We start from the raw sequence: 13,364 nt of genomic DNA, 5'->3' as shown, positions 1-13,364 counted from the left end.
TGATCAGCACAGTTTAGGGGTGAAGTGCTGCTTGTCTCGGGGGGTGGCAAACCTTAACCCCTTGATGGAACAACTGGCGAAATCCTCTGGTAGGGGAACCACACGGAATTTGGCTCATCACCCTCCCCACTCCCCTGTCTCTCCTTCCACATGCTTTCCCTGGGGGAAGCAGTGATCTGGCCCAAATACTCCAGCTGGCCTAATTCCTCACGGCACAGTGCAATGGTGCACGTACAGAAGTCATAGATGGCTAGGCTAGGCTGTTAACAGCTGTGAGTGGAGCATAGCACTGCGATGGAGGTGCATTCGTTTTGATGGCACTTTAGTCTCTGCTTTTTCTGAGTGGGGCAGCGCCTCAGATGCCTCGCTGGCAGGTCAGCCACTGCCCTTCCTCCTGTGAATAGTATGGAGCACACGGTGCACTGCAGAAGCCACTCCGCCCTCATGAGGGGAGAAGAAATTAAGCTGAACAGACATCACTGAGGTGGTTCTAGCTGTTTATCAAGGACCAAAGCATGTGCCCTCTTGAATGGGCCCACAACGCCTGCAAAGCATGGGCTCTGCAGCGGTTCTGCGGTGAGGGAGGTCAGGCCAGAGAAAAGCCCTGCAGGAGGCACTCCTGCAGGTGAAGGGGTTGGTGGAGTGTTGGGGAGATAGGCAGCAGGGGTGCAACTATGTGCATCCAGTGGCCCAAACCACTTTCTTATGTACATGGGGATGGGGGTAAAGGAAGTGCAGGCCACACTATGGCCTATGGGCTGGAATAGCAGCAACAGAATGACTGCACTGGTATTCCATTCCCTGCCCCTGGGGATGTCTCATGTACTTAGTCTTTGCAAAGGCAAAACAGGATTTGGTCCTGAGGGAGAGGAACAGTCTAGTGTCCTGAGTACCGGGCTGGGAGCCTGGAATGCCTACAGCTCTGACACCCACTCCGTGAGCTGCTTTGGGCAAGTCACACTGAACCTGTCTGTCTGTGAGCCCCTCTGTAAAGTTTGCTCAGTTGTGGGAGGCCAGTGTGATAACGGATTAGCTAATGTCTGCAAAGGGCTAAGTACTTTTAGCCAATGTCCCTGACTTCAGGCTTACCAGGGCCAACGACAGAACAGTGTTTGCTCTGCTATGGTACTCCAGGGTGTTGGCAGCATGTGAAATTACAGCCCCTTGTCAATGGCACATGTGTGGTCTTATAACTCCTTATTACTACACACACGTCCACTCACTTGCATGTTAATTTATATATCCCACGATGCACTTGTGCATCTGTTCCTTATTTCCTGTGTCTGCATTTGCTTTCCTAGTAGTCTTGAAAATATTGAAGCAGAGAAGGTGAAATGCATTGAACATTTTGATTTACTATTTAAGTCTTTCATTAATTCCTTTCAAAACACTCCCCATTTATTATGGCGGGAAAAGCAGCTAGAAATAACCTTAACAGTGAATTACCGCACGCACACACAGACTCTGGGGCAAGCTCTCGTCACGTAGGGATCTCTGGAATCCTGGCGTGTGGGCTCCAAGCTGGCTCCCCACGGACTGGACACCCTGCACGGCACTGATATCTCACTCATACTATAGCAAGAGGCAAGACCCCCAAAGTGAGATTTGCAAGGCCTTTGGCCAAGCATGGAGAGCAATATATTTAAAAGGTGCCTCCCATGGATTACAGGGGTACTGTTCCAATTTCCCATGTTCTGATGCTCCCTATTGTGTATTGCAATTGCTGGAGAATATTTTCATTCGACTAGTAAGTTCCATAGGGGATCAGTATGAGGCAGGTGCATGACTGTACAGTGACTCGCTATATTATTTTATATGCTTGAAGGTCATCACAAGTTGCTCTGGAACACTACCAACAGCCCATGACACATCTCTCTCCCACTCCTGGAATTATGCCCCTATTACATTGTCACCCATTATAGCAGTGTTCTATACCCATGCACATGGTTCAATCCCTCCCCCCAGAGATTTTCTGTTTGATAAAGGTTCAACAACACAGCTGACGACTGTGTATATAGGCTTATCTGAAACAAAAATATTCCACTTGACTCAAGAGGGTTACACCAAGGATGAATTTGGACACTCCCTCTTCTCAGATTCTCCACTACATTCCCTTCCTCTTTGCTTCTTCAATCCCCTGTGCCAGTAAAAGTTAACAAGCGTAAGCCAAGGAGATTTGTTACCATGGGAGAAAAGGACTAACTCCATCCAAATGTTTGTCTTCAAAAATGTCCCCTTCCTGCTCATTGGTTGTTAAAGACAAACAAGATGCACAATAGGAGGGTATGTGTATAAATGGCAAATAAAGGCAGGCAGGCAGACAGATGGGGGGAGTTGGGAAGGTGAGGTCACCCAACAACTGGTGTGTTACCCATGTAGCTCAGCAGCAAACAGTCACTCAGCTCTGACGCTCCCCCTCAGATAACGGTGGATGCTAATTGAGCAGGCAGTCTCCGGTGCAAATCCCATGACAAACTTCATCCCATTAATGTTATGTGCCACAGCCTGGGCAATGAATGTTGCATTGTGCCCAAATCACAGCATCCTTGTACGCACCGCTGGGGGTGGGTGGGAGGTGGTAAACCGAAAAAGAAAAGGAGGGGATCGCACATAATATAAATGTCACGGCGGGTTCCAACATGTCATGGTACAAATGCCGCTGCTCTGATTCACACATCGGAATGGCAACAGCATATTGAACTGGGTTAAGAAGGTGAGGGCTCTGACTCTCCTATTCCCTTCCAAGGAGGGAGAACTCCGGGGCTAAAAGGCCCACAACTACAGGTGCTCCCTTAATACCAAGTCTTTGGCTAGAGAATAAATCCCTCTTCCTCCATCTGGAAATTCATGCTCTAAAGCCAGGCTCTCTGCAGGTTTGTCATTGTTGACCCGGAGTCTCCTAGTGTTGCTGATTGGTGAGGAATTGCTTTGTCAGCAAATGTCTGGCTCCAATTCCCACAAGAAGGAGCTTCTTTTGTTCTGGAGTGATAGCTAATTTCTTTCCTGGTTCCCTTGTCAGGCACCATCACCTACGGAACAGGGGGCTTATCACGACACCATTTGGAAATCTGTATTGGGTCATAGCTCAATGGTGCTGAAGGGCTGGAATTCGCGCAGATTAGGACTAGGGTTCCCCAGATAAGACTCACAAGGAGCCCAATCCTACTCCAATGGATGCCAATGGGAGCAAGAGCAGGACCACATGCTGAAGATAGTTCGTGTTCCCCATGCAACCTTCTAGTGCGGAATCCCCCATGCGCTGGTTCACAGGTGGTGCTGCCCGTTTACCTAGGGACTGTCTCACTTCGATACTGAATCTGGAGTCTCAAAGGAAAGCTGTTTCTCAGCTTGTAGAAAATTCTTTGCCTTGGTTTACTGGCACTATTTGTTTGGGTAGTAGTTGGCCTGGAGGTGTCTGGGTCCACTGTATCACAGCCCACCCCGTGTAAAGTGAAAACACACTGCCTGTCTGGGGTTTGACCACAACAGTGGGATAAAGCTCAGCTCATGCCTTCTGCTCAAACTTGGCTGCTCCTAGGGTTCCTACCATAGGATTGTTCAACCCACACCACCTACCTCACTCAGTCAGCAGATCCTATTTAACTCTTTCCCAGCAGGATTAATCCCTGCTAACAGGGTGGGGCGTTTCAGACAAATGCTACCACCTTGCTACTAACCTTAGACTGGCACTGGATTTCGCTGTTAAAGGAAGCCAATAGCTAGGGATCCTCATCTTGGGAACTGCTCCCCAGTCCATGGGACCACAAATACTGGTTTCCCTAACAATCCAATTCTTTGAATAAGAGAATCCTAAAATTCCCCAGAACATGGCAAAATCTACTGAAGGCAGAGCTAGTGCAAATCACCGATATAAGCTCAAAATCAGAGAAAATATGGCTGCAAGCCACGTTCACAGCTGGAATCTCCCGCTGACCAAATGAGGTCGCCCCATCAGATTTCGACCCATTGCATAGAAAACTATTGACTGCACAATTAAATGAAGCTAAAGATCATTTCGCAGCTTGACAGAGGGATTTGTGATGTACACAAGGAATTACCAGCTATTTCAGCGTAATAATTGTTCACCCATTGTTTCTCTGCCTTCCACTGGCTTTTATAATTCATGCTGTGCAGTCTCCCACTTGACATTTCCAAACCCATTCGAAAGCACTGCCTTTTCCTTTTCGTCAATACGAGAGCAGTGTTTTCAATCATGATACACCCTTCATGTTTTCCTGACAAAAGGTTAACCTAGGAATTATTCTTAGGGAAAATATTTGCCTGTTCAGAAAGGATGTGTGTGTGTTGGAGTTCGCATTTACTCTGGTTATTTACAGGCTTCTGAAATAAGAGCTTCCCACCCACTCACAAGGGGAAGAACCAGTGCTATAAATGCAGAGACATTATTTCAGGCTGAAGGGAATTCAGAAATGCCCTAAGTTTCTGTGCAAAAGGTGACAGGAGCTAAAGGAAAAATAAGGCCCAATCCAGGATCTCATGAAAAGGGAGTTAAATGGGCATCTTCCTCATACAGTGCTAATTTCTAACACTCTTTTATTGACAAAAGAGAATCATTTAATTGGTTCAGAGAGCTGATCATTTAATTAAACCGTAATAACCATCTACTGGTGTCACGGAGTCACAGTCTCAGTGCTCTGGAACTGCTCTGAACGGAGTCAGACAGGACTTGAGTGTAGTATGTCTCCCCTCAGGGCACACTCTCACGAGGGCAAGAAGCCTCCTCAGCATCAGTGCCCCCTGGGTCTGACCTCGGAGCGTTCAGCACCCCGGTCACACCGTCAGCTTCCCGCAGGGAGTCCACCTGAATGGGACACCTGGGGAAGCATTACATGGGCCCTGCACCCCAACTTCGCAGTCTGCAGTGACTCTCAGCCAGCACTGTAAAACAGAATGGTTTATTAGTCGTTGGGAACACAACGCAGAACAGATCTCGTTAGTACAGAAAGTAGGAAGTTACAGCAAAGTCCATCTTGGAGGAAAGGGGGAATCCAGAGCCCAGAGCTCTGCCCCTGAGTCCCAGACCAGGAGACTGATCAGCTTCCAGCAGCCCAGACTCAGTCAAGACCCTCTGCCCCGCCTCCATCCTTTGTCTCTTTCCTGGGCAAATAGGTCACCTGGCCTGCACCTCCAACACCTCCAGCTGATTCTTGCAGAGGGTGGGCCCGAGACATCAGCTGCCAGGATACAGTGTTGGCCCTTGTCTGTGCCTAGGCAGCCAGACGGCAGTCATACCTGCCCTCTTGGGGTCTCTGCAACGATCACACACCCTTGTCCCACCACCTAGATACTTGAGTAACACATAAGGGAAACTGAGGCATACACACAGTATTTAGAAAAACATTCAGAACATTCCCACTGCATCACATCTAGCCAGAAGATTGCACCGAATGATAGAATCACAATGGAAGATTAGTTTGTCCATCCACTCCTGCCAGGACAGGATAGCTTCCTACAGGATATTCTCCACTGCTTTCGCAGTCTGCTGTTATATGACTAGCTATGAGCCAGATCTTTCAAACACACAAATGAGTAGCATTACTCGCAGGAGTGGCCCCATTGCATTCAGTGGGACTATTTGCATGAGTAATACTACCTAACATGCATGTTACAGGATCAGGACCAATGGGGATTCCACCATCTCCCTGAGGAAACAGTCCAACTTTCTATAGCAGAGGTTCTCAATCTTTCTGGGCTCAGGACCCCTTTGTAAATGTTTATAGCCTATCGCAACCCAGTAAATAAGTCTTGGGGTGGGGGTCCAGGGGTGGTTTCCACGGGTCCTGCCCCCCCGGGGGAGTTGGGTCCTGCCTGGCACTCACCCCACAGTGGCAACTCCTGCGCTTTGGGGCTGGCTGGGCTTGGCTCTCCGCTCTGGGCCCTGCCCCCTAACTGGATCAGATTTGTGCGAGTGGAGTTGTGACCTGCCTCCTTGGGTTGCAGTGCCACTCACTCAAATTTGGCCTACCCTGACTCCTGTCATCATGATGGCTGGGCCAAACCTGAGTGGCACTGGGGCCCCAGAGGTTGCAGTGCCCTGTAGCAGGGAGGCGAGCCCAGACAGCCCCGTGAGACAGGAGCTGCCACGCGACTCTTCAAAATGTTCTGGCAACCCAATTTTGGGTCCTGATCCACAGGTTGAGGAACCCTGGTCTATAGAGTCTGCCTTGCTGTGTATGAGTGACTGTGGTGTTTGCCTCTTTCCAGTGTTGCACAGACCCTCAATTCCTTTGTATTCTTTGTTTAGATTGATCTAAAACACACCCCTTCATGGCTCTGAACACACGGACACTTATTTTCCTTTAAACCCTACAGATATAAAAAAAACTAAACAAACATTCACAGTTAAAACCCTCTCTAGTCTACTCAGGCTTGGTCTATACAGGGATTGTCTTGGAAAACATGTTCACTAACACAACGTTAAGCACATTTTAGCACCTAACACAGACCGAGGCAAGTCATGATTAAAACGTGTTGGCTACTCCTGGTTAAAGCGTAGAGCTGCCATAGGTTTCTTCCTAACCCCCATCAGTCAGAGATTGGCTTATGCCCTAGAGCATGAAATTTTTTTATTCAAATGAGATTGCAAAACTGTTTATAATCCTAATTACATAGTGGTCACCTTCTGCAAACATTGCAGATGTGGCCAATGGCAATGACAAGATATCAGAACATGGCGGCATAAAATACATTAGATAAAGCTGTGTGTGTTCTTGTTTGGATGGATTTGGTACTAGGTCCCCAAGTGGAATGAAACCTCCTGCTCTTTCCTGAGCTGGGACAGAAACTGGAAAATCTGTAGTTTGTCACTCTGATCTCTTAACGAGAAAGGTATCATTCTTGATTTTGGACTGTCTCAGTTCACTGATTGACGCTGGTTCACGTGACCCCAGCTTGTGAATGGAAGATTAGAGAATACCAGGTGGATGGAGTTCATACATGTGATGGCTGGTTTTGGTGGTGGTTATAATGCTGGAGGCATTTCTTCCACGTGCAGGTAATGGGCTGAATATCCATTTCTCTGATAGAGAGATTTCTTTGGATTCAGCTGTACTGCATTTTAAAAGATGAACATACGTATCAATCAGAACTGCAGTCTCTAGAATTTACTTCTGATCCCCAAAAGACAACCTCTATATTTGTTGTCAGGGAACTCCATTACCATGCTGCTTGTTACCTTTAGACAGGATACTTGTGGCAGGTGTTTTTGGCACACTGATACTGCAACCCCATTGTGACAGAGACGCCCATTTGTGATTCACTACTCTGTGTCAGCAACTCTTGTCAGGTTGGACATACTCACTATACCTAACAAACTGGTATATACCCAAAAGGTGGCATGTAACAGATCACTGGACAATTAATAACTGATGCCTTGCATGACGTGTGTACGAGGTGTGTTCAAATAGTTATGGACGTGTGCTAGAATTATGTTCTTAAAATGTACTTGTGGCACCTTAGAGACTAACCAATTTATTTGAGCATAAGCTTTCGTGAGCTACACTCACTTCATAAGCTCACGAAAGCTTATGCTCAAATAAATTTGTTAGTCTCTAAGGTGCCACAAGTACTCCTTTTCTTTTTGCGGATACAGACTAACACGGCTGCTACTCTGAAACCTGTTCTTAAAATGTGTTTGGCAAGCAATGCATAAGCCCAGTCTGCCCTAGAATGTGTATCTGCTTGGCTGAGCAGCTGGTTTTCAGGCAGAGACAATGAAGGTGCACTTACATAAAAGGTAAACAAAGACATCAAGCTAACAAGGGGAGGAGGGAACGACTCATCTGTCACCAGCCGGGAAGGAAGTCTTCACCCAACCACATGGCGTCTCTTCCCAGATGGAGAAAAGGATCGTTATCTGAGACTACATTTCAATGGTTTACTGCACTATAAAGAGAGTAAACCAAATGATAATTAATTGAATCAGCTGATTTATATAATAGTACTCTATTATAAAAGTGTATCAGGTAATATGAGAGCTAATATCAGTAGCTCTCTTATATGAGAGCTAATGACACACTGGTGATTAATATCATAGTAAAATGCACATCTTAACACTGTATCAGGAACTATGAATACTCACTGACATTATGCTTCAAAGTCTATGACCAAAGGGATAAACAGGTTTCCTCCCAGACAGGAGGGAAGGAGGCTATTCACCTATCTCCAATGAAATTAAGCTAGGTGTGACCAAAAACAATGGAAACCCTATCTACATACAAATCAACAGGGGATGGATGGGCAGTCCACAGGAAGGGAAGAAGAGCATGAAGTCAGCCTGAGTCTGGCGACGAAAGACTGAGTTTGGGAAGATATAAAGAGAGAGAAGCAGTCATCTTGGCATCCATCACTGGACAGACACAAGGGACCACAACTCTTGCAAACTGAGAAAGATGGGTCCTTCAGGCAGGGGGATTGAAGCCTCTGGGAACTGAATATAGGTGAGAAACCTGCAAAGATCTCTCACCTAAGATGACAAAGAGAACCAGCACTTTCTACTTATGTGGAAGGTCTTGACTCAGAGAAAGTCGGACATGGCTGCAAAGAAGAAAGGTTGGGAAGAAATCTGCCTTGAACCAAGGCTGCAGCTGATTAAGTCTTAGGGTATGTCTACACTACGAAATTAGGTTGAATTTATAGAAGTCAGTTTTTTAGAAATCGGTTTTATATATTCGAGTGTGTGTGTCCCCACAGAAAATGCTCTAAGTGCATTAACTCGGCGGAGTGCTTCCACAGTACCGAGGCAAGCGTCGACTTCCGGAGTGTTGCACTGTGGGTAGCTATCCCACAGTTCCCGCAGTCTCCGGAAATGAGATTCAAAAGTTCACGGTTCTTTTCCTGTCTACCTGGCCAGTGCATCTGAATTGAGAGTGCTGTCCAGAGCGGTCACAACAGAGCACTCTGGGATAGCTCCCAGAGGCCAATACCGTCGAATTGTGTCCACAGTACCCCAAATTCGACCCGGCAAGGCCAATTTAAGCGCTAATCCACTTGTCAGGTGTGGAGTAAGGAAATCGATTTTAAGAGCCCTTTAAGTCAAAAAATAGGGCTTCATCGTGTGGATGGGTGCAGGTTTACATCGATTTAACGCTGCTAAATTCGACCTAAAGTCCTAGTGTAGACCGGGGCTAAGACACTAGAAAGCATATTTTACTTTTGCTTGTAACCATTTTGTATTTTCCTCTTGTGCTGAAACTCACTTAAAACCTCTCTTTTTGTTAATAAACTTGTTTTACTTTTAATCCAAACCAACCCAGTGCTGTGTTTAAATTGAAGGGATTGTTAACTCCAGTTAAAGCAACAAGCTGCTGTGCTTTTGTCTCTTTAAGGAGCAATGGACCTTATTACTCCTCCAAATCTTCCAGGAGAGGGCTGGATGTTTCAGGGCAGATGGTTTTGGGGAAATTAGGGACTGGGGATGCATTGGGATCACCCTGCAAGTAGTAACCAAGGCTGGGGGAGACCAGGATGGGGCAGTTGCATTATAGGCAGGCTGCTGGGGTCCGAGTGCTGAACCAGGGCTGTGCAGCACACGGACATTCAGGGAACTGTATGCTTGCCTGCTTGCTGTTTCCAGACTATGAGCCACAGCAGCAGAGCATTTAAGGCACCCAGGGTTACAGGGCAGGCGGTGATATGGTCTCTCACTGGTCTGAGTTGAACCTTAGAACGTGTCACCCAACCCATTTGCTGTCCACCACCGGCCCGTCACTGCTTTCCACCCATCTGCTCCCCCTTTGCTAGCCTGCATATGTCTTCCCTTAAGTGGCCCAACTTGCATTTGTCTAAGTAAATGCTTTAGCTCTCATTGGATTAGTTCCCTGTTTTCATGGGTGTTCATATCACTTCTAACAATATATGCAGATTTCAGGTGTGACCACAAGGTGCTAGGCCTCCTACTCATCCTTTGACTTCAGACCCCTAAATAATAATAATGCATTCAGGTTTCTCTTCTTTCTTGCTCTATCCTTCCCAGCATCTCCATGCTCTCCAGCTGCCACAGTGGTCCTCATGCGGCTTCCTTTTTATGATCTCATCCCAATCCTCAGTACTGGTTTCTGACAGTAGCATCAGCTGCTGTTCACACTCCTCCTCCTTCTAAGCAACAGAGATCCATTTGCCCTTCAACCATACTTACCCTCCTCTGCTGCTCTAATAATACATTTTAAATAACACCTTTCAGCCCAGGATGCTAAAGCACTTTCCAAGCATAAGATGAAATCGTGGCCCCACTGAAGTTAAGGGGAGTTTTGTCATGGATGTCACAGGGGTCAAGATTTCACCCGATAAGGACATGGGTACACTAGAGAGTTTACAGCAGTGCAGCTACACCAATGCAGCTGCACCACTGTACGTTCTCTACTGAAGCTGCTCTAAGCTGATGGGAGAAAGCTTTTCCCATTGGCTTAACTACTCCAGCCCCTGCTAGCAGAAGCAGCTCTGTCAGCAGAGAAGCACTCCTGCCAACATAGTGCTGTGCACACCTGTACTTATGTCCATGCATCCGATGAAGTGAGCTGTAGCTCACGAAAGCTCATGCTCAGATAAATTGGTTAGTCTCTAAGGTGCCACAAGTACTCCTTTTCTTTTCATGTATCTTATGTCACTCGGGGGTGTGTGTGTGTGTGTGTGTGCGCGCGCACGTGTGATTTATTCACCCCTCCAGAGTGACAGAAGTTATTCCGACACAAACTGTAGTGTAGACATAGCCTTAGTTTCTTAACGTCTCTGAGATAAGTTAATTATCTCCCTTTTACAACAAATGGGGAAATAGAGGTGCAGTGATTAAAATGGAGATAAGTAACTTCTTGCAGAGATGTTGAGAGACTTAACAGATAGAACTTTGACCCCTGGACATCAGTGGCAAAACTCCCATTAACTAGGCATTCAAAATGCCTGCATTCTGATCTTGACTCCCATGCCTGAAGTCAGAGAGCGAATAGGAGTCAAGTTCAGAATATAGGAGTTACTAATACCCAGGCCTGAGCTTAAGCCACTGGCTCACACTTACCACTTATCTGAATGATTAGAGAGACAGAAGAGATACTGCAGCTTATCAACTATCAACACATCACAGTACATTTCCTTGTGTGACTGCTTCTCAAAAACAGAAGCCAGAAAACAGAGTTTGCAGGCAGTGCACTAATTTTTAGAAAGAAAACGGCTGTATCCGCTTTGTGGTGAGAAACACCTGAAGCTAAGGGAGCTGCTTTAGAAGCAAGAACAAAATGATCTGCGGGGCTTACAGCTGTGCTTTCAACACTGGAAAATAAATCAGCATTTCAACACAGACCCCAGCAGAATTACATACAATAGCCTGTAAGAGCTGCTAGAGTGTTATTGGCTTGCTGTTATGAATCTGCCTTGGTTGATGTTTCTTAAAGACTGTTGGGAAGGTTATTTATGGTAAGGGGATAAAAAGGTTGATAAGCAAGTTACAAGACTTACAGATTTATAGTACCGTTTTGTTCTGACATCAGAGAAACATCACTCACTTCCTATCATGGGCTTATAGCACTGCCAACTACTTTCTGAGGAAATTCCCATGGACAATATGCTGCTGCTTCCAAAACAGAACAGATGCAGGGCCATTCTAAAAGGGAAATATTTCGCTAGTAGATCACCATACTTTCTTGTATTGTTTCACTTCACATTACTACAATTTTATTTATAGAGCAGCGTGCACAGCTCTGTACAAAGGCAGACATGGCCCCTCCTATAAGGAGCTTGCACGGAGACTCCAGTCCTGCAGCTGACTCCAGGCAGCTGCAGAGCTCTTCCCACACAGAATTCGCTCCAGGACCAGGCCCTAAACCAGACAGACACTATAGATCAGCTGATAGGTCACCATCACAAAGTACGGTGGGCATCTTTGAAGGATCACTGATGAAAGGCTTTGTGAAAGTGCATTCCGAAGATAATTTGAGTGAAGGGGAGGATATACTAAAAGAAAAGGGGTGATATGAAAAGAATATGCAAAGGGGAAGTAGGAGAAGGGTATAGGAGTGGTTTGTAGGAAACCTCAGGAGTTTAAACTGCAGGAGGAACTGAACACAAAGATACTGGTAAGATAAAATTGTGCTGTGCCTCAGAGGGGAGGATGAGAAGCTTGAACTTGATCTAAAGACAAGGGAGTGGTGGTGTGATAGGGAAGATCAGGGAGAGGAAGCTAGTAGCAGTGCTCTGTGTAAACTGGAGTTGGTAGGGAGCATGGGATGCAGAGTCAAAGGAAATCAGGAGAAGCTATTTTCAATTAGAGTGCCTAGAAGCACTCTATATTGCAGGGTAAAGGCCAGACTATCTTCTCTCTACATAAAGATGTAATAAAGACAGCTCACACAATGTTCTCTCTTCAGAAACCATCTGTACTATATTTATACAATAATATCAATAACACCCCCTATACCGTTAAGGGTTACACCTGTCTCTAGGAGTGTGAACCTGGTACCTATGAAAGTGAGGGGCTAGTCAGATTAGTGCAGATAAGCACTATGCACATTTCTCCTGATCTGGAATTTCACAACTGCTGAAGTCTCAGGCTCCCTCCATACAATTCTGCCAGTGCAGATCAGTTGTGACCTGCAGTTCCACTATTCTAGTCTAGGACATTCGTGAGCAGTTGTGTGCCAGAGAGAGTCAAAGTGTATGATAGTTTGGGAGAACAATCTTATTTTCACTTGCGATCAAAGACTAGATTTGAAGCCAGGCTCCAAGTGAAAGACTAGTCCGCTGAACTACAATTAGGCTGCATTTTTATTATGTCTAGTGAAAATATGAGACTGAACCTAGGTTTAACAGGTCATCAGAACCCAGAAACAATGCAATATATTCATGTTGGAAAGTATACATACACATGTATATACATATAGGCACACACACTGGGGTATCAGAAAAAGAGCTTTTGACATTTCATTGCACTTAATTTCTATCATGATGCTGAGAGCATCTAACGCTAAATGTCACACTTAAATCAGAATGTAAAAGCTTGTAAAAACCTATGGCATTTATATAACTATATTAAATGTGTAATTGTTTGACGTGAAACAGCAGAATGTGTTATGCAAATTATCAAACCAACTGCTTCACGCACAGAGCTCCAAACCAAAATATTTTGAAGGCAGCTGGCCAGATATTAAGTGCTTAAAGGGCTTTGGGTATGCCTTATAAATTAAAATGTATTTATCAGGTGAATACATAAAAGGAAGGTTTGTAGCAAGGGAAAGTAATTACGATAATGAGGTAAACATGTGGCAGAGAATACAATAATCATGTCCTCTGCACGGGAAATGGCAGCTTTAGACAATTGGTCCTTGAATGCTGGAGAAAGCACTGTATCCTGGCCACAT

The sequence above is a fragment of the Natator depressus genome, chromosome 3 (genome assembly GCF_965152275.1).
Source record: "Natator depressus isolate rNatDep1 chromosome 3, rNatDep2.hap1, whole genome shotgun sequence".
Taxonomy (NCBI): Eukaryota; Metazoa; Chordata; order Testudines; family Cheloniidae; genus Natator; species Natator depressus.
The sequence above is the reverse complement of the archived record's forward strand: the minus strand, read 5'-3'. Positions refer to the sequence as shown.